The sequence below is a fragment of the Nycticebus coucang genome, chromosome 8, assembly GCF_027406575.1.
Source record: "Nycticebus coucang isolate mNycCou1 chromosome 8, mNycCou1.pri, whole genome shotgun sequence".
NCBI lineage: Eukaryota > Metazoa > Chordata > Mammalia > Primates > Lorisidae > Nycticebus > Nycticebus coucang.
Window position 1 is genome coordinate 100,979,103 of NC_069787.1, and position 23,383 is coordinate 101,002,485.

General features: G+C 43.2%; 1 long non-coding RNA gene across 1 annotated transcript; it reads left to right on the forward strand.

Moving 5' to 3' along the window:
- Positions 1–454: 454 nt before the first annotated feature.
- On the forward strand, positions 455–12,341 carry LOC128592651 (uncharacterized). Its single transcript, XR_008381960.1, has 3 exons — positions 455–572; positions 10,174–10,308; positions 12,218–12,341. It is a non-coding gene; the product is annotated as an uncharacterized LOC128592651 (long non-coding RNA).
- Positions 12,342–23,383: the final 11,042 nt, after the last annotated feature.

The window sequence follows — 23,383 nt, forward strand, 5'->3', positions numbered from 1 at the left end:
GTTCACATTGGCACCCACACCCTGTGGTATACCTCTGCTTGTATGGCCCATAGCGCTCCAATCTGCAGTTTCCCTCAGCTGGGAATACAGCCAGGAGGCTGCGGGGTGGAAAGGGGGCTCCTTGTACTGGGGCCCTCAGATACTTGCTCATGGAAGAAACAAGAATACCCAGCACCACTTCTGTAGTCACTTCACAGACCAAAGGGCCTGGGAGGAAGACATTCTGAGATTCTAGGACCTCACCTCTGAGGCCTTTACACTTTTTGGCAAATATACCTTCGTGCTGAGGAGCATGGTCTGGCACAGCACAATCAGAACTTAGCTCAGCCCTCCAGGGCCACGTGGAGTTGGTCTGTTAATCCCACAGGAGCCTGGAGCTCAGTGCTGACAGATGTGACATTCTTATCACCAGAAGCTGAGATTGCCAGGCTTTCCCCAGGCCTGGCATGGCAAGGCTGTGTCAGCTCCGAGGAAGGCCGGCATCCTGAGTGGAGCTCTGTACTCAGAGCTTGGCCATGCTGCCCAGGGAGTCCCACTGATCTGCCCATCTGAGTACCTGTCTAACCTCTCAGGTAAGACCCAGCCAGTCTCTCAAGCTCACACCTTCTCTCCTGGGGTTGTAGCAATAAAACAGTCAGCACATGTACGTGCTTTTAGGCTTGCCAAGGCTCTCCCATCACTCAGCTTGCTGGACTGGGCTGCCCACACCCCCACGGCCCTGCCCCAGCTCTGTGCTCAGGGCGCTTTTTAATTTTGGCATCAGTTTTTGCTCAAAGATTTGAGAGGGGGACAAAGTTGAATAATGCAACATTTTTATGTTAATTATAGATAAAACAAAGAAAAAGCAAACTTCCTTGAACTTAGACAAAGCAGGAGGCTTTGAGAATTCTCAGGCTTGCCAGGAACTCTTAGAAGCATATCTCCTCACCTCCAGGGTTCACTCCACTAGGTTCTTGGGTTGCTCAAGAAAAAGTGTAAGAGTAATGTTTGACACCCTCACGCTGAATCCTATCAGTAATCCAGGTAATTCACACTGCTATGTCAATTCTCTCCATGAGGACACTTGGAGTGGTCGTGGGATTTGTCCCAAGTCCCAGAGCCAGGGCAGTCATCCTCCACCAGCTTCCTTCCAGGCCTCGGGCTGGTGTCCAGCAGAGCAGGTCCTCACCACCCCACCCATGACTGGGTCCCACAGCCAGCTCATGAGCTGTCACATCTGCTATCTTTGAGCTAAGGTTCAGTACCAAAGAGCAGCTGGAAGGCTTCATGCTCCCCATCTCCGTAACTGCCCCCAATCCATCCCAAATAAAAATAATCATGGGTGGGCAGCACCTGTGGCTCAAGGAGTAGCGTGCCGGTCCCATATGCCGGAGGTGGTGGGTTCAAACCCAGCCCCGGCCAAAAAATAAAAAAATAAAAATAAATAAAAATAATCATGGGCAACATGGATGTTTTCTCAGTGTTATTAAGGTATGAGTCAAACACCTTTAGAAAACTTGGCTATTTTTGTGGACCTGTGAGATCAATCAGAGAAGGAACAGAAAGCTGCCATGAACTCAGCTTCAGAAGTCCTCCAGCCGTCCATTCAGAATGCTGTCCCAGATGCTCTGTGCGGGCTTGGGTGGCTGGGATCATTCTATTTTTTTTTGTCCATGGAGCACTGCATACTTTTCAGGGGTATTTATTACTTGTGATTAATTTATTTCTTTGAACAATTTATTTCTTTTCTGCTTATACAACAGAGGGTATAAGCAGAAAACACCTTCATCCCTGGGAATCTCCAGTAGGTTCTATGACTTTCTAATCATTCTAAATAAAAAGGCTTCCATCACTTCTAGCCTCAAACATCCTGCAATGAAGATGACCAGCCCAGTACAATAATCAACAGTCCAGACTCTGTTGAAGGTTGAAGCCTGTCCCCCCTCTGCTCTGGCTGCTGGTCCAGGGCTCTTTACTGTCAGCTTCTTTTATACGGCCAGGCAGACTGGGGTTCTCAAAGTGCTCTGTGGAATGGATTATCTGCACCTCGGTTTCTGAATCTACAAAATAAGGGTATTACAACTTGCACTGCATATCTTCAAGGGTTAAGATGTAAAATAAGAATGGCATAGTGAGTCATTTTCTGAATGTGTAGCCCTGTGGTGTCCCTACAGGACTGTGTACATGGTATGTATTCTGGCTGGAAGACACCCTCAGACCCCCTTCTCCTGGACAACTCTTCTTCCTGCAAACTCAGCTCTTGGGAAGCCTTCCTGGCAACCCCATACCCTGCCCCTCCAACCCCACCCATGCTGCCTGACTGCTGTTCCTGCTCATGTGTACTTATTCTCTGAGATCCACCACCACTTTCAGTGATTGGTAGTGTTTGTCGAATAAAAGAAACGGAGAGATGGCTCAGACCTGTGGCTCAAGCAGCTACAGCATCAGCCACATACACTGGATGTGGCTGGATGTGAGCTGGCGGGTTTGAATCCAGCCCGGCCCACCAAACAATGACAACTATAACCAAAATATAGCCAGGCATTGTGGGGGGCACCTGTAGTCCCAACTACTATGGAGGCTGAGGCAAGAGAATCACTTAAGCCCAGGAGGTGGAGATTGCTGTGAGCTGTGATGCCACAGCACTCCACCCGGGGCGACAGCTTGAGGCTCTGTCTCAAAAAAAAAAAAAAGAAAAAGGAGGGAGGAAGGGACGAGAGTTAGAAAAGGGAGACAGGAAGCCAGGCAAGCAGGTGGGCAGGCAGGATAACAGGAAGTCAGAAAAGAAATGAGGGAAGAGTCTCATAGTCCTGTATAAATAGTGAAGAGAGCTTGACACTGTGGTGGTTGGTAGTGTTTGTAATAAATGGAAAAGGGAGGAGGCGTTCACACCTGTAATCCCAGCACTTTGGGAGGCTGGAGAGGAAAGATAGCTTGAGGCCAGAAGGAGCTAGACACCAGCCTGGGCAACCATGGCAAGACCCATATTTTAAAAAAAATTAGCCCGATGTGTTAGCAGGCATCTGTAGTCCTAGCTACTTGGGGAGGCTGAGGCTGGAGGATCGCTTGAGCTCAGGAATTTGAAGCTGTGGCGAGCTGTGATCATACCATTATACTCCAGCCTGGGCGATGAAAAGAAAAGAGAGAGAAGAGAAAAGAAAAGAAAAATGTTGGGAAAACTGAGTATTTATATAGAGGAAAATGATACTAGACCCCCTATTTTCTACTACATACAAAAAACAACATAAAATAGATTAAGGATTTCAATGTAAGACTCTAAACTATGAGGGTCTTAGAAGAAAACTAGGGGGGGATGCTTGAGGACTTTGGTCTGTGCAAAGATTTTATGGACAAAACCTAAAAAGTACAAGCAACAAAAGTAAAAATAAATGAATGGGATTATATCAAACTAAAAAGCTTCTGTACAACAAAGGGATGAACAGAGCAAAGAGACAACCTGCAGGATGGGAGAAAAATATATAAATTATTAATCCAACAAGGATTAATCCACAGGGATTAATATTCAGAATATAGAAGGAACTCCAGAGCAACAAATCAAATAATTCAATTAAAAAATGGGCAAATGATCTGAAGAGACATCTCTCAAAAGAACACATACAAATGGCCAATAGGTGTATGAAAAAATGCCCAATATCACTAAACATCAGGGAAACGCGAATCAAAACCACAATGACTTATCATCTCACTCCCATCAGAATGGATATTATCAAACTTCAGTTAGAATGACTATTAATAAGACAAAAACCAACAAATGCTGGTGAGCATGTCGAGAAGGGGAAGGAACCCTTGTACACTGTCAGTGAGAACGTAAATAAGTATAGCCATTGTGGAAAATAATATGGAGTTTCCTCATGTAAAATGAAAAATACAACTACCATATGATCCAGCAATCCTACTACTGAGTATTCATTCAAAAGAGAGGAAATCAGCATGTTACAGAGCTATCTGCACTCCCACAGTCACTGCAGCATTATTCACAATAGCCAAGAAATGGAATCCACCTCGGTGTCAATCAACAGATGAATGGATAAAGAAAATGTGCCGTATGTACACCACTAAATATGATCCAGACATATAAAGCAAAATCTTGTCATTCTCTGCAACGTGAATGAAGCTGGAGAACATTATGATGTTAAGTAAAATAAGCCAGGAACAGAAAGACAAACATTTCATGTTCTCATTTATGTAGGGAAGCTAAGAAGTTTGATCTCATAGAAGGAGAGAATAGAAAGTGGTTACTGGGAAGAGTAGGGGGAAGAGTGGCAGAGAGAAGCTGGTTACAAGAGTAAAGGCAGACAGACAAATACACTCTGACATTCTATAGCATGGTAGGGTGACTAGAGTTAACAATTTATTGCATAATTTCTAATAGCTAGAAGAGATGATTTGAAATGTTTCCAACACAAAGAACTGGTAAATATTGAAGTGGTGGGTTTGTTAATTACCCTGACTTGATCATACATGCCCTACAAATATGTACAATTACATGTCATTTCAAAATAATACAAAAGAAAACATCATTGAACCCAAGCTCTGTGAATATCAAGCCAGATTTAAGAAGTTCTATGAATCACAATTAAAAACCCAATAAAATTGGTGAAAACCAAAGATTTTCTAGCAAAAAATCCTAAGTGCAGAAAGATAAAAAAGATTATTACCTTCAAAGGACCAAAAAGAAGACAAACAGCTGACTTCTTATTGTAAAGAATTGTAAAAACGACGTCTTCAAAATGATAAAAGAAGCTATCTATCTAGATATCTATACTTTGTGAAAATACCATCAAAAATTGGGCAGAAATCAATGCATTTTACAATGAGTAAGTAAGAATTCAACAACAGACCTGCACTAAAGTAAGCCCAGGAAGGAGCATGTCAGGCAGAGAAGGAAACTCACTCCAGACAGAAGCATGCAGACAAGATACATTGAATCTGCCTCATGAAAATGATAAATCTGTGAGCATGCCTAAAAATACTCATAGTATAAAACACTTTAAAAAGTGAAACCAGGCCAAGTGAAACTCATGCCTGTAATTCTAGCACTCTGGGAGCCCAAGGTGGGAGGATCACTTGAGCTCAGGAGTTCAAGACCCGCCCGAGCAAGAATGAGACCTTGTCTCTATTAAATATAGAAAAACTAGCTGGGCATGGTGGTGGTGCCTGCAGGACCAGCTACTAGGAGGATTGCTTTAGTCCAAGAGGTTGAAGTTGCTGTGAGCTATGATGCCATAGCACTCACGGCCCTCTACCCAGGGCAGAGTGTGACTGTTTCAATCGACACCGTGGCACTCACGGCCCTCTACCCAGGGCAGAGCGCGACTGCTTCAATCGACACCGTGGCACTCACGGCCCTCTACCCGGGGCACAGAGCGCGACTGTTTCAATCAACACCGTGGCACTCACGGCCCTCTACCCGGGGCACAGAGTGCGACTGTTTGAATCAACACCGTGGCACTCTACCCAGTCATGCTACGTGCTGGCCTTTTCCATCCTTGTCCTTCTCAAGCCCGTAACTGATCTCACCACTTTTCATATGTGTTTAGCATTCTCTTTGCTCCCACCTCGATCAGCGTTAGTCCCTTACAACAGTCACTGCATTGCCAATACTCTCAGGTCTCTCCTGTCTCCATTTCTTACAAACACTCACCTGGCCAAATGCCATCCTTGGTTAACCCAGTTGCTTGCCTTCTATGTACTTGTCCATATAAGCAAATTAATATCTCTGGAGAAAATTACACAGCTAGGCTGACAGTTTCACTTTTCTTATTTTTTATTTTTTTGAGACAGAGTCTCATTCTGTGCCCTGGGTAGAATACTGTGGTGTCATTTGAAACAAAGTCTCACTCTGCGCCCTGGGTAGTGTGCCCTGGAGTCATGGCTCACAGCAACCTCAAACTCTTGGGCTGAAGCGAGCCCCTTACCTCAGCCTTCCAACTAGCTGGGACTATAGATGCCTACCACAACACCTGGCTAGGTTTTCTATTTTTAGTACAAATGAGGTCTTGCTCTTGCTCAGGCTGGTCTTGAACTCCTGAGCTCAGGTGATAGACCTGCTGCAATCTTCAAGAGTGCTAGGATTATAGGTGTGAACCCCTGTGCCTGGCTAACCCCAGATGGATCCAGGGGTCCTCAAACTTTTTAAACAGGGGGCCAGTTCATTGTCCCTCAGACTATTGGAGGGCCGGACTATAGTTTTTAAAAAAAACTATGAACAATTTCCTATGCACACTGCACGTATCTTATTTTGAAGTAAAAAAACAAAAATGGGAACAAATACAATCACACTGCCTCATGTGACCCGTGGGCCGCAGTTTGAGGACCCCTGGAACAGTAGAAGGGCCACAGCTAGAAAAAATAATTGATGAATCAGAAGGTAGATTATTAGAAAAAACTACCCAGCATGTAGTACAGAAAGTAAAAAAGGAGTAAAAATATTAAAGAGAGGTTAAGAGAAATGGAAGATAAAATAGAAAGGAGCAATATCAGCCTTTAAAAATATTTTTCTCTCTCTTTTATTGTTAGGGGTTAATTAACCCAACAATAAGCCCTGATCCTATACCTATGGCTTGGCATTTTCTCCCAGACATCAGGAAGTGAATCAAATACTAATTGTAGCAATATACAGTTATAAACATGTATTTTGCTTAGATATTCAAAAACAATTTCAAGGCAACTTCTTGGTAGTTTAGATGAGAAAGCATATTTTTAACAAAGGCAGTGTGTACTTTCTAGTCTCACTAGAAAAAAATTTCTTAAGCTTAAAAAAAAATTGTATCATGAACCTAATTCTGAGGATGGGAAAAAGTAAGGGAAGGCCATTTGTCATGAAATCCCTTGGCAGTTGCTGGGCCCTCCCTTTCGTGGTAGGTCAGCGAACAGTGTCACCTATTCAGAATGACATTCTAGGTGATGTTCATGCCAGTGAATCAGACCAGGGAGGGGGTGATGTCTAGGTCATGGGTCATTTCCTCAGTGGCTCATGGCCACAGGCTGTAGCCCAACCCTAGCAGGCACCCTGTGGTCTCGGGTCTGGATGCAGAGATCAGGGCCATGGGATACAGTTGTCACCACTACTAGAAAAGCAACTCTAGAGACTCAGGCTGGATTATGTATAAACCATAAATAAACGCAGGTTGAGTAAATTAAACAGGCATTATGAGCCAGACCCTGTGCAAAGCCATAAGGACACATCTGGGGGAAAGGAACTCCATCAGTGGGTTGGCAGAAAAACTCCCAACACATGGCCATTAGGGCAACATTAAGAATTAGTCCATTTCTCGCTGTTCTTCTGGGAGTGTGTGTCTTAGAAACCAGATCTGTGGCTCAGCGTCTGTAGCACAGTGGTTACGGTGCCAGCCATGTACCCTGAGGCTGACAGGTTCGAACCCAGCCTGGGACAGCTACACAACAATGACAACTGCAACAAAAAATAGCCAGGCATTGTGGCGGGCACCTGTAGTCCCAGCTACTGGGAGGCTGAGGCAAGAGAATCACTTAAACCCAGAAGTTTGAGGTTGTGAGCTATGATGCACAGTACTGTACTGAGGGCAACATAGACTCAGTCTCAAAAATAAAAAAATAAAAAATAAAGAAAACAGATCTGTGTCTGGCATACCTTTCTCTAAGCCTTTTGTATACATTTAAGTTTTTTCCTGTCAGTAGGAACTCTTGGAATAAGGACTTCCATAAGTCTCTCAGTGTAGTAGTAGCAGGATTACCTTTTCTGGTCAGTAAAATTACTCTCTTACTCCAAAAAAATCATTGTATTTAATAAACCTACATGTTAGAGGAAGTTGCAGAGGAGAGGGTAGAGTGGTTCTTCTTTATGTAAAGAGCTTACAATGTAACAGGCAAAAACCTGCGTCTTTGCTCATGTGATGTTGAAGGAAAACATTTCTCATGACAATTTTTTACAATGTTTGAAATAAATGCTTGACTGATACTCAAAACAGGAAAATGAAGGCAACTCTGGCAGCCAGTGTAGCACTGGGAAGAAAATGGGAGCTGGAGGCCCAAAAGGATGTTATTGCCCAAGTCTGGGGGAGGAGGCCAATGGGAGCAGAGTCTGGCCCCACAGACCCTGCAGACACTTCAGGGAGGGTGTGCGGCTGGAAAGCCTCTGGGAGGGACCCCCACCTTCTGCTCCTGGATGACTCAGAAAGAACCACAGGAGTGAAGGCGGCTCCCTGGGTGGCCCTGGTGGAGGGCTGAGAAGAGGGAGAGGATGGGTCTAGAGTCGGTTGTGTTGGGGTTGAGGTGGCTGAGCAACATACAGGGGTGCGATGTCTACGAAGAAATATGCAGAAGATCCCGGGGCCAGAGACCCAGGTGTGGGAGTGCTGGGCATAGTGCGGTATCTCAGCACAGAAGGGATTCCTGAGCGACAGACACGGAGGGAGAAGCTAGGGATGGTGGGAGGGAGATGGAAGCCTGCACTGATGGGTGAGAAGACCAGACCCAAGAGAGAAGTGTTGAAGGAAGGGAGGGTTTTAAGCAGGGTGCCATGATTGGCAGGGTCAAGAGGACAGGCCACTGAAGCTGGCTGTTGTGGAGACTGGAGCCTCAGCCACACACAGTGAGGGCACTGGGCTCAGCTCAGGGGAGACACCTGTGAAGAGTGGAGGCACCTCATGGCCCCGTGCACAGTAGACAGAACGTGCAACCACAGCTGGGAAAATCACCGCAGAGCAGACCAGACAGAGAGCAAGGCCCCAGGGATTCAGGGTGGGAGGGGCGACAGTATTCACAGGAGGTACTTTTCTGAAAAAGGAGAGGGTGTCCCAAGAGCTCTCGGGAGAGTAGAGCTGCTGACTAGACCGAGACAGAGCATGGTTAAAGGAGCAGAGAGTGGGGCACTGAGGACAGTGGGGATAGTCCATGGACACCAACTGGACAGAGCACTGCACAAAGTCTAGAGGGACCACGGTCAAGCCTACTGCTTAGAAAATGAGCCCGAAGTTATGCCGGGGTCGTCCATCCTTTTTCTCTGAGTTCTGAGGACCCCGAGGCCTACAGGTGATTGACCACACAGCTACCCTGTTTCCCTGAAAATAAGACATCCTCCTAAAATAAGACCTACTTATAGGAAAGATAAGACCTAGCGCATCTTTGGGAGCACACCTTAAAATAAGACACTGTCTTATTTTCGGGGAAACAGGGTAGTAGCAGCTTCTCCTCTGGGAATTCTCCCCACAGCCCCCAGCTCAGCAAGCGTCTGCATGGTGTAGGTAACCTGGCCTTGGTTTGTTTCCTGAGGCTTTCTCCCCTCACTCACATCTTCCAGAGCAGGGAGGTGATGCTTCTTGTGCAATTTCCTCTGGGACTCCTGCCCAGCACGTGGGGGTCTCCATTTGTCCATCCTCACCCACTCTGATGGCCCAGACAGGCCCCGGTCAGGAGGAGCCCATCGCAGTACAGCTCAGGCAGTAGTGAGAATAGACTGGAGTGTGAGGAAGGACTGTAGCTGTCTAGGCAGGAATGATGCAGGCCTGGACCACAGGGGTAGTGGAGGGAAGAGAAGAGACAGATTCAGAGGCAGACTAAGAAACAGTGGACTGAGTACAGGTGGGGTGAGAGGAGAGAAACCCAGGGAGGTCTCACTCTGAGTGGCACTGGATTGTCATCTGAACGGAGGCAAGCACTGGGTGAACGTGTGACAGCCAAGAGTGTGTTTTCTCATGCCTGGGAAGCCTCAGAGAAGAGAGCAGATGTCTGTTTTCCTGAGAGGGGATGAAAGGTGAACAGGGCCTCTGGACAACAGGATGGGAGCATGAGAGGGGCTACTTCTCATGAGGACTTCCCTGAGATCAGGGCCAAAGCCTGTGCCCAGTTCTGGGAGGCTGTGGGAGATCCATTCTGGTGGGACCACCTCAGGCCCAGCCTCTCAGCTCCTGCCCTGGAAACCACTTCAGCTCTCTGGTACTGGAGGCTTGGCCAAACCCCTCTCAGCAACTTGAGAAGGAAAAGCCCTCCTTGACCTAAAGTGATGCAGTTTTTCACAAGATAGGTACTTCTGATTTTTATCACAGGGTAAAAATAGATCATTTGCTTCCCAAGAAATATTCTTAGATAAAAAAGGTGGGGTTTACAAATAAGTTATAATAAAAATAGGGAGGACGAAGTGAGGGAGGCTGACGGATTCCTATTGATACCACAAGTAGTTTTCATTACTTTCAGGATGATGCTCAACTCCAAGGTATGTGTAAAGCTTCAGTCACACCCTGGACCAGGGTGGCATGAAGTTCAGAGATGCAGTCTCTTGCCACACCATTGCAGCTAACTAGAAAACCAAACTCAAGGACAGAAGGGATGGTGAGTTATCTGAGCAGATGGCTAGATGTGTCCAATTACCGTGCATGCAAACCCCAGCAGCAATTTCATCCCACAGGCAGTTATCCCTTAGGGCAGGGGGCCACTTCTGCTCTGGGGATGCCACTCCTACCGTTTCCCCGAAAATAAGACAGTGTCTTATTTTAAGGTGTGCTCCCAAAGTTGCGCTAGGTCTTATTTTCAGGGAGGATGTCTTATCTTTCCTGTCAGTAGGTCTTATTTTCGGAGGATGTCTTATTTTCGGGAAAACAGGGTATGTCCCTGAGCTTCCCAGGTTTTGCAAGCCCCTTTAGGAAGGCTCTGTGGGGTTAGAACCATGGGTATGGTCACAGCATCAGAGCTTGTCCTCCCATATGCACTGTACCATTACTGCTGGTTACGTGTCCCCTGCCACCTTCCCACGCCTCCCCACCACCCATCAGGCTGTGAGGACAGGGCTTGGCAGAGCTACTCAGTTATTCCAGTTTAATAAACAGAACAATGGCCAAATCCTGAACCAGCTGATCAAACCACATTAGTATAGTATAAAATTACTGTTCGTGAATGGTAAGGAAAAACATTCAACTTGTATTGTTAACTCTAAAAACCCCTCCCACATCCAAGGTCTAGCAGGAAGATAAATCAACAATAGGGCAGAATTCCTTTGAGCCTGCTGGGTGGGCCCTGGCGCAGAACCTAGCAAGGGCAGCAGTTAGGTTAGGGCCCCCATTGTCTATTCTGTTCTCCTGCATGTGACTTCATCAGCTGATGGGTGCGAAGGCACAGGCTAGCCACAATCTGGTGGGAAAAGATGTGAGCAGTGGGGCCAATATGATTACCTATCTTGGGAATCTGATATGAAAATAGGCAATGCAGTTACCGGGTTGCAGTAGATATGCAGTGTACATGTGTAGGGTTAGAAAGGCCCAGCCTGGCATTACGCAAGCTTAAGTTACAAACTATAAAATAAGCAGAGGAAGAAACTGGCTGCCAGGTGGACAAAAACAAAGAGGACGCTGGGGATTGAGAACAGCCTCATGGGTAGGGGGCTTATGGGTGAGGGAGTTACCTAGACTGACAGCAAGTACATTACATGATGGGGAAGGATCCATGTGAAGGCTTAAGGATGTACACGTGTGTGTGTAAGGAAAACAGATTTATCACATTGAATAGGGAGGAAGACCCACAGAGGAGCAGCCATGTGGCAGATGGTGAAGGCACTGTGTGCTGGGATGGCAGTCTGACGGCTCTGTGACTGGCGCACCACATCCACCTCCTAACCTATCTTGTCATCTCCCAGAACTAAGCCACGTCTAGACTTCCACGTAGATTCTACTCTTGCCCAAAGCTGCCGATGCCATTCCAATCACCTCCCCCTTTAGTCTCACAACTACTTTGCACAGCCTCAACATCCCGCCAACTCTATTGCCCAGCTGGAGCTCATGACCAGCCACCTGAATGACATCGCAACAGCACCCTAGACCAGTGGTTTTCAACCAGCATGATGCAAAAAAAAAAAAAAAAAGTTTTTCGGATCAACATAATGTATGTGCACTGTGGAAATTTAATAAAGGTTCAAGTGTGCCATGAGGTAAAAAGGGTTGAAGAACACTGCTCTAGTCCTCACACCTGTCCTGAAAAGCTCCAATCCTCCATTAACTCCCCTGTTCGCCTTCTCTTCTGGGCAGACTGCTAGCTCTCTCTCCACCCCCATCTATTCTCTTCTCCCACAGTAATAGAGCCGTACTCGGGAACATGGCTGCCTGGCTAGATCCCTTTCTCAGATGTCCTTTCAGTGAGGTCCCTAAATTCTTGCCAATGGAATGTAAGCAAAAATGATGTGTGCAAGGTCTCTATCATTTATCCAAAAGCAAATAACTTGCTTTTCACTTCTGCTCTTGCCTCCTTCCAGGAGCTGGAACACTGCTGTGGTGCAGAGCCAGCACTGGCCATACAGCCTCATTACTGACACAGCTGACTGGGTGGCAGAACAAACTGGAAGGGAACGGGACACTGAATGGTACTGCAAAATGAGCCACCCTGCCCCCTTTGTACTGTGACAAGAGAAATGAACATTTGCCTTATTTAATCCAGTCTTTGTCAACAGCAGATGCTACACCAAATTCATGGAGAACCAAACCAGGGAAGTACCACTACAAATTCTGTCTCCAACTTTTACTTGTTTTTGGTTCACTTTTACTTGTGCTTGGCCCACTCCCTTTCAAATTTCCCACAGTAAAGGCTTCAAACTCTTAGGATGCTTACAGGTTCCTACCCTTCCTCCCACTCTGAACCAACATACTCTCTCTTATGTCATTAAAAATGGTGAGACCGGAGGCGGAGCAAGATGGTGGCCGAGTAACAGCTTCCTTGAATCTGGGCACCATGAGTCTGGGGACATAGGACTCCAGGCATCTCTGGCTGGTGGGATCTGCCTATCATCAACCCTGTGAGGATACAGGGAGTCAGCAAGAGACTTCTGGACCCCAAGAGGAGGACTAAAACAGTGGAAAAATGGCAAGTGGTCGCGTGTTCAATCCGTCTAAACCAGCCCGCAACTGTAAGTTCAGTAGCAGCGAGACTGCAAACTAGAAAGGCCTTACCTGGGAACTGTTTTGGTGTCTTTGGACTTGGCACTCAGTTGAACTGCCTTGGGGAGAGCCGGAGCGGGAGTGCGGAGAACTATGGCCGTTGTCTAGGGCCCCAGTCTGAGCCGCTAAGCCAGACGGAGCTAATAGTGTTTGGCTGTGGGTCACAGGGAGCCATTGTGAGCGATCTGCCCCGGCAAGCTCCGCCCTCAGGGTCGCAGAGCTAGAATCGGATGGGAGCTGGTAACCCAGAGACCAAGTAGCCTAAGTGTGGGGTCTGAGCCGCCCTGCAGCCCTAACCCTGAGGGGCAGAGTGAGACTGGTTTTGGCACACTGGGTAAGTGGATAGCCACTTCAGCAGTGATTCCAGCGACAAGCACTTTCCTGCAAACGCTTCTGCTCAGCAAGTTTACAAGTTCAAAGTGCCTTTTAAGTGGGCTGAAGAGATATTTAGGATGTCTACCTGCTGGGGTTTGAGAAATCAGCAGCCTCCAGTCGTATCAGAACTGTGATTAACATCTCATACCCCAGAAGACCACGTGTTGCCCAGACAATATTCAACAACATATACATACTGCTTTGTTTTTGGTTGTGTTTTTTTCTTGTTCTTTTTTTTTTTTTGGTTTGGTTGTTTTTTGTTTATTTTGATGTTGTTGATATTGTTTTGTTTTTTAATTTCAACCTTTTCCATACAGATCCTTTTTCTTTCTCAATTTTTCTAGTTTAAGTATAATTTCCCATTGCTGCCTTTTTCAATAACTAGAACTTCATTTTTGCTAGTGTTTCTACCGCTACTATTTGGTTTTTCACCCAATTTTATCCCGTAAAGTTTTCTGTTTGCTTGTTTTGGTTTGATTTATAGCGTTTTTGTCTTTCCTCTCTACTTGGTGGAGGTGGGGTACTGTGTCTGATCAGGTTAGCAAAGAGCTGCTGACCTCAAGGGAACCACCCAACTGGGCACCCCCAGAAGGTGGTTTTTTTTTAAAGGTTGTGTCAAAGTACCCTACTGTACACCTACATTGCTCTGTCTCCCTCTTTCTGTGCCTCTCTTCTTTTTGTCAATATTCCTTTTACCCACCCCCTCTCCTTTCTCTATTTTTCTTTTTTTTTCTTATCACTCGGTCCTCCTTTCTTTCATCCCTTTTTTGCTCCTCAACATTCTGACCCTTCTGGTCCTGTAAACCTTAGTCCACAGGCACAAGAACTTAAAGAGCAAGAGGAAGTGAAAGGAAAATTAGGGCAAGGAAACAGATAAAAGAAATAACTCATGAGGAAGAATCAGCAGAAAACTCCAGGCAACATGAAGAACCAGTCCAGAACAACCCCGCCAAGGGACCATGAGGTAGCTACTGCAGAGGATTCCACCTATAAAGAAATGTTAGGAATGACAGAAAGGGAATTTAGATTACACATGTTCAAAGCAATGAAAGAAATGATGGAAACAATGAAGGAAACTGCTAATAAAGTGGAAAATAACCAAAAGGAAATCCAAAAACAGAATCATATAAGAGACGAACGATATGAAGAATATAAAAAGGATATAGCAGAGCTGAAGGAACTGAAACAGTGAATTAGGGAACTTAAAGATGCAATGGAAAGTATCAGCAACAGGTTAGACCATGCAGAAGAAAGAATTTCAGAGGTAGAAGACAAAGTTCTTGAGATAACTCAGATAGTAAAAGAGGCAGAAAAGAAGAGAGAGAAAGCAGAACATTCACTGTCAGAATTATGGGACTTTATGAAGCGTTCCAACATACGAGTTATAGGAATTCCAGAAGGGGAAGAAGAATGCCCCAGAGGAATGGAAGCCATACTAGAGAATATTATAAAAGAAAATTTCCCAAATATCACCAAAGATTCTGACACACTGCTTTCAGAGGGATATCGGACCCCAGGTCGCCTCAACTCTAACCGAGCTTCTCCAAGACACATTGTGACAAACCTGTCCAAAGTCAAGACAAAAGAAAAGATTCTGCAAGCTGCCAGGAGTAAGCGCCAGTTGACCTACAGGGGCAAATCCATCACAGTGACCGCAGACTTCTCTAATGAAACTTTCCAAGCAAGAAGACAATGGTCATCTACCTTTAATCTACTTAAACAGAACAATTTTCAGCCCAGAATTCTGTACCCTGCTAAGCTAAGCTTCCAAATTGACGGAGAAATCAAATCATTTATGCATATACAAACATTGAGGAAATTCGCCACAACAAGACCAGCTCTACAGGAAATACTTCAACCTGTTCTGCACACTGACCACCACAATGGATCAGCAGCAAAGTAAGAACTCAGAAATTAAAGGACAGAACCTAACCTCCACACTGATGCAAAAGATAAAACTAAGCAATGGACTCTCACCAAATAAGACGAATAGAATACTACACTTATCAATTATCTCAATAAATGTTAATGGCTTGAATTCCCCACTGAAGAGACATAGATTGGCTGACTGGATTAAAAAACACAAGCCATCCATTTGCTGTCTGCAAGAAACACACCTGGCTTCAAAAGACAAATTAAAGCTCCGACTCAAGGGTTGGAAGACAATTTTTCAGGCAAATGGAATTCAGAAGAAAAGAGGAGCTGCAATCTTATTTTCAGATACATGTGGATTGAAAGCAAAGTCAAAAAAGACAAAGATGGTCACTTTATATTGGTCAAGGGAAAAATACAACAAGAAGACATTTCAATTCTAAATATTTATGCACCCAATTTAAATGCTCCCAGATTCTTGAAACAGACCTTACTCAGTCTGAGCAATATGATATCTGATAATACCATAATAACAGGGACTTTAACACTCCTCTTACAGAGCTGGACAGATCCTCTAAACAGAAATTAAACAAAGATATAAGAGATTTAAATGAGACCCTAGAACAACTGTGCTTGATAGATGCATATAGAACACTCCACCCCAAAGATAAAGAATATACATTCTTCTCATCACCCCATGGAACATTCTCCAAAATTGATCATATCCTGGGACACAAAACAAGTATCAACAGAATCAAAAGAATTGAAATTTTACCTTGTATCTTCTCAGACCATAAGGCACTAAAGGTGGAACTCAACTCTAACAAAAATGCTCGACCCCACCCAAAGGCATGGAAATTAAACAATCTTCTGTTGAATAACAGATGGGTGAAGGAAGAAATAAAACAGGAAATCATTAACTTCCTTCAGCATAACAACAATGAAGACACAAGCTACCAAAACCTGTGCAAAAGCAGTTTTGAGAGGAAAATTCACCGCTTTAGATGCCTACATTCAAAAAACAGAAAGAGACCACATCAAAACTGTGCAAAAGCAGTTTTGAGAGGAAAATTCATCGCTTTAGATGCCTACATTCAAAAAACAGAAAGAGACCACATCAACAATCTCACAAGAGATCTTATGGAATTGGAAAAAGAAGAACAATCTAAGCCCAAATTCAGTAGAAGAAAAGAAATATCCAAAATCAAATCAGAGATCAATGAAATTGAAAACAAAAGAATCATTCAGAAAATTAATGAAACAAGGAGTTGGTTTTTTGAAAAAATAAATAAAATAGATAAACCATTGGCCAGACTAACGAGGAATAGAAAAGTAAAATCTCTAGTAACCTCAATCAGAAATGATAAAGGGGAAATAACAACTGATCCCACAGAGATACAAGAGATTATCTCTGAATACTACCAGAAACTCTATGCCCAGAAATTTGACAATGTGAAGGAAATGGATCAATATTTGGAATCACACCCTCTCCCTAGACTCAGCCAGGAAGAAATAGAGCTCCTGAAAAGACCAATTTCAAGCACTAAGATCAAAGAAACAATAAAAAATCTTCCAACCAAAAAATGCCCTGGTCCAGGTCTATCAAACCTTCAAGGAAGAGCTTATTCCTGTACTGCAGAAATTATTCCAAAAAATTTAGGAAGAAGGAATCCTCCCCAACACATTCTATGAAGCAAACATCAACCTGATACCAAAACCAGGAAAAGACCCAAACAAAAAGGAGAATTTCAGACCAATCTCACTCATGAATATAGACGCAAAAATTCTCAACAAAATCCTAGCCAATAGATTATAGCTTATCATCAAAAAAGTCATTGATGATCTTGCCTGCGCCCGCGCGGAGCCAGCGGTTCTCCACGCAGCCAGCATCCCGAGAGACGCGCCGCACACTGACGGAGGGGACGTGGGCAGAGCGATGGTGGCCAGGCTCGGGCTGGGGCTGCTGCTCCTGGCACTGCTCCTACCCACACAGATTTATTCAAATCAAACAACCGTAACAATTCCAAGTAACTCCTCCCAGAGTACCTTGGTTGCCGCGAATCCAGCTAATGCCACCAAGGCAGGTGGCAGTGCCCTGCAGCCGGTGTCCTCATGGTCTCGCTCTCTCTACTACATCTCTGCTGTTAAGAGACTCAGGCCAAGAAACATCTGTACTTCCCCATCTTCTAAATCCAATCCAAACGGCATCTAGAAGTCCAGTGTGGCAAGGAAAAAACAGGTCTTCATCGAATCTACTAATTCCACACCTCCTTTGATTAACACAGAAAATGTTGAGAACCCAAATGGATTGGTTTGAAGAACAAGTGAAGGGTTTGACTAGATGATGGATTGCCAGTATTAAGGCTGCTGGAGTTTCATGTACAAGAGGAAGAGTGGCAACATCCAAAATTAGCAAAAATGTGATTTCCTTGAATGTGGCTTAAGAAATACGGACACTTAAAACTACTGAGAAAATAAGAATAGATTATGTATCTTTGTCTAGAAATAAAGGATATGATGTGGAATGGGGGTTCAGTTTTCATTTGGTTCATTTGTTCTATAAGGCCATAAAAACAGGTAATATAAAAAAGCTTCCATGATTCTATTTATATGTACATTAGAAGGAACTGTAAATCCTCAGTGTATTGTTTCAGCAGTACTAATTTAATGCCGCCAATATACTCTAGATGAAAATTTACATTGTTAAGCTATCACTGTTCTTTTGGGACCTGAACACTTTTTTTCCTCTGAGGCTTTGGATTTAACATTGCATTTGACCTTTTATGTAATAATTGACATGTGCCAGAGCAATAAAGGATTGGAATCTCCCCCAAGGCCAAGCATCCAGAGTAACTCTTGCGTATCCTTATAGAGTCAAGTGGTAGGCATTTCCTTGAATCTATTGCCATTCAACAAGAGCACCAGGTCCTTTTAGCTGAACTGATTCCAAAGAGTAGATAGAATTGCATTGATTTCAACTAATGTCAAAGTGAGTTTTATTTCTGCATATGTTGAATACTTTTTATAATTTAAGGAAGGATCTGTTTTGAAGGCAAAATTACAAATCTTGAAATTAAATAAGGCAAAGATCTGAAGGAGCCAAAGGTGTAAATTAAGTATTTGGAAAAGTTAAGACTGGAAGCTAACTTTCATTAAATTTGCAAAAACTTTTATACTCTTTCTGTAAATATTTTTTTTTTCTTAAATCAACGACAACTTTGGGTCAGAATAGCCACATTTGGAACACCTTTTTGTTAATCAGTCAATATTTTTAGATAGTTAGAACCTGGTTCTAAGCCTAAAAGTAGGCTTGATTCTGCAGTAAATCTTTTACCACTGCCTGGATACACAGAAACCTTTTGAAAAACAGACACTCCATGAAAACTTTTGTTCGCATGGTCACACACTGATGCTTAGATGTTCCAATATCTGATATGGCCACAGTAGTCATGGTGACCAAAGTCATTCTTTTTCCATCTTTAGAAACCTACATGGGAACAACTAGACAGACGGGACAGATCTGAAGCTACTGTGTGTGTGAATGAACACTCCCTTTGCTTTGTACCTGAATGCCATACAACTATTTTGAATTGTATATTGTGTTTGTGTATTTATGCTTTGATTCATAGTAATTTCTCATGTTATGGAGTTGATTTGCATTGAACACAAACTGTAAATAAAAATATGGCTGGAAAAAAAAAAGTCATTGATCATGATCAAGTAGGCTTCATTCCAGGGATGCAAGGCTGGTTTAACATACGCAAGTCCATAAACGTTATCCACCATATTAACAGAGGCAAAAATAAAGATCACATGATCCTCTCAATAGATGCAGAAAAAGCATTTGATAAAATCCAGCATCCTTTTCTAATTAGAACACTGAAGAGTATAGGCATAGGTGGCACATTTCTAAAACTGATTGAAGCTATCTGTGACAAACCCACAGCCAATATTTTACTGAATGGAGTAAAACTGAAAGCTTTTCCTCTTAGAACTGGAACCAGACAAGGTTGTCCTCTGTCACCTTTACTATTCAACGTAGTACTGGAAGTTCTAGCCAATACAATTAGGCAAGACAAGGAAATAAAGGGAATCCAAATGGGAGCGGAGGAGGTCAAACTCTCCCTCTTTGCTGACGACATGATCTTATACTTAGAGAACCCCCAAAGACTCAACCACAAGACTCCTAGAAGTCATCAAAAAATACAGTAATGTCTCAGGATATAAAATCAATGTCCACAAGTCAGTAGCCTTTGTGTACACCAATAACAGTCAAGATGAGAAGCTAATTAAGGACACAACTCCCTTCACCATAGTTTCAAAGAAAATGAAATACCTAGGAATATACCTAATGAGGGAGGTGAAGGACCTCTATAAAGAAAACTATGAACTCCTCAGAAAGGAAATAGCAGAGGATATTAACAAATGGAAGAACATACCATGCTCATGGATGGGAAGAATCAACATTGTTAAAATGTCTATACTTCTCAAAGCAATCTACCTATTCAATGCCATTCCTATCAAAATACCAACATCGTACTTTCAAGATTTGGAAAAAATGATTCTGCGTTTTGTATGGAACAGGAAAAAACCCCGTATAGCTAAGGCACTTCTTAGTAATAAAAATAAAGCTGGGGGCATCAGCATACCAGATTTTAGTCTGTACTACAAAGCCATAGTGCTCAAGACAGCATGGTACTGGCACAAAAACAGAGACATAGACACTTGGAATTGAATTGAAAACCAAGAAATGAAACTAACATCTTACAACCACCTAATCTTCGATAAACCAAACAAGAACATACCTTGGGGGAAAGACTCCCTATTCAATAAATGGTGTTGGGAGAACTGGATGTCTACATGTAAAAGACTGAAACTGGACCCACACCTTTCCCCACTCACAAAAATTGATTCAATATGGATAAAGGACTTAAACTTAAGGCATGAAACTATAATAAAAATCCTCCAAGAAAGCATAGGAAAAACACTGGAAGATATTGGCCTGGGGAAAGACTTCATGAAGAAGACTGCCATGGCAATTGCAACAACAACAAAAATAAACAAATGGGACTTCGTTAAACTGAAAAGCTTCTGTACAGCTAAGGAGACAATAACCAAAGCAAAGAGACAACTACACAATGGGAAAGGATATTTGCATATTTTCAATCAGACAAAAGCTTGATAACTAGGATCTATAGAGAACGCAAATTAATCCACATGAAAAAAGCCAACAATCCCATATATCAATGGGCAAGAGACATGAATAGAACTTTCTCTAAAGACGACAGACGAATGGCTAACAAACACATGAAAAAATGTTCATCATCTCTATATATTAGAGAAATGCAAATCAAAACAACCCTGAGATATCATCTAACCCCAGTGAGAATGGCCCACATCACAAAATCTCAAAACTGCAGATGCTGGCGTGGATGTGGAGAGAAGGGAACACTTTTACACTGCTGGTGGGACTGCAAACTAGTACAACCTTTCTGGAAGGAAGTATGGAGAAACCTCAAAGCACTCAAGCTAGACCTCCCATTTGATCTTGCAATCCCATTACTGGGCATCTACCCAGAAGGAAAGAAATCCTTTTATCATAAGGACACTTGTGACTAGACTGTTTATTGCAGCTCAATTTATAATCGCCAAAATGTGGAAATAGCCTAAATGCCCACCAACCCAGGAATGGATTAACAAGCTGTGGTATATGTATACCATGAAATACTATTCAGCCATTAAAAAAAATGGAGACTTTACACATCCTTCGTATTAACCTGGATGGAAATGGAAGCCATTATTCTTAGTAAAGCATCACAAGAATGGAGAAGCATGAACCCTATGTACTCAATCTTGATATGAGGACAATTAATGACAATTAAGGTTATGGGGGGAAGCAGAAAGAGGGACGGAGGGAGGGGGTGGGGCTTTGGTGTGTGTCATACTTTATGGGGGCAAACATGATTGCAAGAGGGACTTTAACTAACAATTGCAATCAGTGTAACCTGGCTTATTGTACCCTCAATGAATCCCCAACAATAAAAAAAAACAAAAATGAAAAAAATAATGGTGAGACCACCAAGTAAGGTCTCCTAACCCATTTTGCCCCCCCATCCTTCCCTCATCCCAATGGTACAGTGTCCTCTCCCCAGTGCTCTGGTGAGACTCTGCTGTGTACCACCTGTGCACCTATCTCAACTTTCATTTCCTCAACTAGAACATGGAAATGATTAACAATACTGTTTCACAGGATTGTTGTAAAGATTAAGCGAGATAATACATATAATTAGTACTCTGGCTGGGGCATAGTAAGCAACAGCCACCTGCCACTAATAATACTAAAACAAATGTGACCGCGTCACTCCTTTATAAAAGCCGTTTACTGAATTTCCATAACCTCCAGAACAAAGTCTAAACTTTTGAATATGTTAGGCCATCATGGCTTATCTGCCACTTCTGTCCTGCCACTCTCTGCCTTGAACACTATGCTCTGCTAATACCAAACTGCCCACAGACCTAAAATAAGTAAAATTAACTTTTGTTCACTTGGCAGATAATATATCAAAACATCCCCTACACAAGTGTGGTACTCCAGTAAATTAATTCCCCTTCCTAGAGTAAAACACACCAACATGAAAAAAAAAAGCCTATTTTCCATCTTGTGTCTGGAAAGTGATATTGACTTCAGTTTCCTCATTTGTAAAGTAAGAGTTAGGTTACTCCCTTTTCATCTTAAAAATGTGATGCGGTGCTAACATGGCTATGGAAGAAAACAATCTTCACATCTACTTTTAAATCTTATTGTTCAGATGCATGAGAAGCATCTCACATCTTGTGGAAAGAATGAAGGCTTCTTTAAGAGGAACCTATGATACATGAATGAGCAGACGGTGGGGCGGGCAATAAGGGGACACTACAGAATGGGAAGAGGCCCAGAGTGGCCAAAGAGGAAGGGGGAGAAGAGGAAACCTCTCAGTGTGAAGCCGGACCAGGTTTCCACAAATCCAGCAGTGCCAGGCCCCTGTCTCCTTTTGCTTGCCTTCCCAGAAGAGGTGAGAGGACTATAAGGAGGTACTTACCACAAGACAAGAGTCTGCTTAGCTGACAAGAATTCCTGTCAGGTCAAACAAAGCTGCCCTCGTCTTTTCAGCTAAGTCATCTGGGTCTTCCTGGGGAAGTGGGGGGAAGCAAAGGTCAGAGGGACACTGCCTAGAGAGTCCAACCCAAAACTTAAACACAGACTTATCAAGAGATTATGATCAAGTCAGACGCATTCTGGCTTGAGCCAAGTTGGGGCTAGAGGAATTTAGACATTAACTCTGTTGCTTGCTAGAGCCGGGACCCAAGACCAGTTCCTCCTGAAGTCCACCACAATCTCCAGCACAGTATCCTGTTCTGTAAGTTATGCAGACAACTTCTAAAGTATTCTTTAGATGTATATTAAGTAACACTGTGTCAATTCAAAAATTGAAAAATACTACATATGCCCTCTGGGTGAGGGGCTCTTTTACAAGTGGAACTTTACCTTGGAAGTGACAACAATGTAACCTAAAAATCTGTACCCTCATATTAATTTGAAATAAAAAAGAAATAAAAAAATAAAAAAATATTATAAGAGGGACTCCTAACAAATGCAAACAATGTAACCTGGTTCCTTAATGATTCCCAAATAAAAAATATTATATGAATGCAAATATCATCTAACGGCATATTACAGTGTACTTAATAAATTCATGTGACAAATCATTAACATTTAAGCTCTTTTAATAAGACTTTCAGTGGAGACATACAAGCAAATGTGACTTAGGTCCTATAGATAGATCATAGAAAAAAGTCACATGGTGGTAGATACTGCATGCTAACTATTGAGAACATAAGTATCTCTTCAAGCCCACATCTATAATGTGGTGGCAGAAACTAAAACTAAAACTAAAACTTGAGACTAGAATGTTAGGTAGTAATTCCTACCAAGCTTTCTCCTCAAATAATGGCAGTACTCACAACTTAAAAGCCAAGCTGACTGGACACTTCCTACAGCCACTAAGATTCTTCACAATCACTGCACTTCCTCTTGTATCTGATAGAACTTTTAAAATGTTAAATGAATTAATGAAGAAGGCCAGATTCCAGTTCATTTCTGTACAGGGGCAGACATTGCTGCCTGCCAACAGCCATCCCTGCTTCCTTACCAGTAGATGCCAATTTTGTTTAGGGCATGAATGTGATCAACTAAAACCTCA